The sequence below is a fragment of the Tasmannia lanceolata genome, unplaced genomic scaffold (genome assembly GCF_043159265.1).
Source record: "Tasmannia lanceolata isolate RefF3 unplaced genomic scaffold, GAP_Taslan_0.1 ptg000119l, whole genome shotgun sequence".
In the NCBI taxonomy this organism is placed as follows: Eukaryota; Viridiplantae; Streptophyta; class Magnoliopsida; order Canellales; family Winteraceae; genus Tasmannia; species Tasmannia lanceolata.
In genome coordinates, this window is record NW_027518795.1 from 870,001 (window position 1) to 872,500 (window position 2,500).

The following is a 2,500-nucleotide window of genomic DNA, read 5'->3' on the forward strand; positions in this document are numbered from 1 at the left end:
GGGGCCTTGTGCCCATGGTCTTCGCAAGACAGCGTCCAAGGCACCCGAAAGCCCAAGGGAACCCAAACCCGGCCGACACTTGCAATCGCACATGCTCTCTGCAACACACCATCAATGCCGCCCAACGGGGCCAGCACGAGCAGTCCTCCGCGGTCCCCTGGCCCTGCGCACGTTTGTCTTCGAAACCGAGCATCAATGCCACAGAAAGTGCCGGGGCGCCAGCTGGAGCCATCATCCGCGTTGCCATGGCTCGCTTGGCCTTGGCTTGCCAGGCCCCGACACGAGCAATCGCGCATTTTCTTTGCAACCGACCATCAATGCCGCCCAACGGGGCCAGCACGAGCAGTCATCCGCGGTCCCCTGGCCCTGCGCACGTTTGTCTTTGAAACCGAGCATCAATGCCACAGAAAGTGCCGGGGCGCCAGCTGGAGCCATCATCCGACGTGCCATGGCTCTGGTCCCATGGTCTTCGCAACCGAGCATTCGTGACACCCGCGGGGCCAGGACACCAACCCTTCCGACACGAGCATTCGCGCATGTTCTTTGGCCACACAACGGCGCCAGCACGAGCAAAATCATCCGCGGTGCGGTGGCCTTGCACGGCCTTTTGTCTTTGGAACCAACCATCAGTGCCACGGGAAGTGCCGGAGTCCCGGCATCCGCGGTGCCAAGTCATTGCGCCCTTGGTCTCTGCAGCGGGGCATGCCGGGCACTCCCAACCATTGCAAGCAAGCAAGCAAGCAAGAAAGAAAGTAAGTAAGTAAGTAAGTATTACATATAGGGGCGGGACATGCGGGGAGATCTGCGAAACGTGCATTACGGGGCACACGCGTACCTACCGGGGCATACCGACCCCTATTGGGGCACACGTGTGCATATCGGGGCATACCGGGCCTATCGGGGCACACGCGTACATACCGGGGCATACCGAGCCCTACTGGGGCACACGTGCGCATATCGGGGCGTACCAAGCCTATCGGGGCATACGCATGTATCCCAAGGCATACCGAGTCTATCCGGGCATACGCGTTCATACCGGGGCGTAACGGGCCTATCGGGGCATACTTGGGCATATCCGGGCAAAAAATGCCCAAAACTTGCGCAACCTTGGCAACCGTGGTCCATTCCTCTCTATATGCCTAGCCTTGCCAACCGTGGTCCATTCCTCACTATATGCCATGGCCTTGTGCCCATGGTCTTCCCAAGACAGCGTCCAAGGCCCCCGGAAGGCCAAGGGAGCCCAACCCAGCAATGCCCTGCTATGGCAAGCCAAGGCCAAGCATTCCGGTGCCTATCCGGGCAAAAATGCAATTCCTCTCTATATGCCTAGCCTTGGCAACCGTGGTCCATTCCCCACCATATGCCATGGCCTTGTGCCCATGGTCTTCCCAAGACAGTGTCCAAGGCGCCCGGAAGGCCAAGGGAGCCCAACCCAGCAATGCCCTGCTTTGGCAAGCCAAGGCCAAGCATTCCGGTGCCTAACCTTGGCAACCGTGGTCCTTTCCTCACCATATGCCATGGCCTTGTGCCCATGGTCTTCGCAAGACATCGTCCAAGGCGCCCAAAAGGCCAAGGGAGCCCAACCCAGCAATGCCTTGCTAGGACAAGCCAAGGCCAAGCATTCCGGTGCCTATCCGGGCAAAAACGCCCAAAGCATGCCCTTTCCTTAGCCTATCCAGGCAAAAACGCCCAAAATCTGCACATTCTAGTGCCTATCCGGGCAAAAACGCCCACCAGCATGCCACCCTCCTATAGGGTTTGCGCAACCAACCAGCCTAACCACCAGTGGCAACCAAAGGTGCTGTTAGCGACGACTTCTGAAGACGCAACGAGACGCGACGTGTTTGCGCCCAGACGCGACGAGACGATGCGGGATCTGCGCCCAAGAATGCCTAGACCCGTCGACTTGATGCGGGATCAGCTCGCCCAAGCATGCCTAGTGTGCAAGGCCTGTGTGCAAGGCTAGTGTCCAAGGCTAGTGTGCAAGGCTCATGTGGAACGCTAGTGCGCAAGGCTAGTGCCCAAGGCTTGTGTGCCAGGCCCGTGTGCAAGGCTAGTGTCCAGGGCTTGTGTGCATTGCTTGAGTGCAAGGCTTGTGTGCATTGCTCGAGTGCATGGCTTGTGTGCAAGGGTTGTGCGCAAGGCTAGTGTGCGGGGCTTGTGCGCATGGCTAATGTGCACGGCTTGTGTGCATGGCTACCGTGCAAGGCTAGTTTGCATGGCTAGGGTGCAAGGCTCGCATGCGAGGCTAGTGTGCAAGGCTGCGTGCAAGGGAAGCGTGCAGGGCGAGTGTGCGAGGCCACTGTGCACGGCGCCAGCACTAGCGAGCCATCATCCGCGTTGCCATGGCTCGCTTGGCCTTGGCTTGCCAGGCCCCGACACGAGCAATCGCGCATTTTCTTTGCAACCGACCATCAATGCCGCCCAACGGGGCCAGCACGAGCAGTCATCCGCGGTCCCCTGGCCCTGCGCACGTTTGTCTTTGAAACCGAGCATCAAT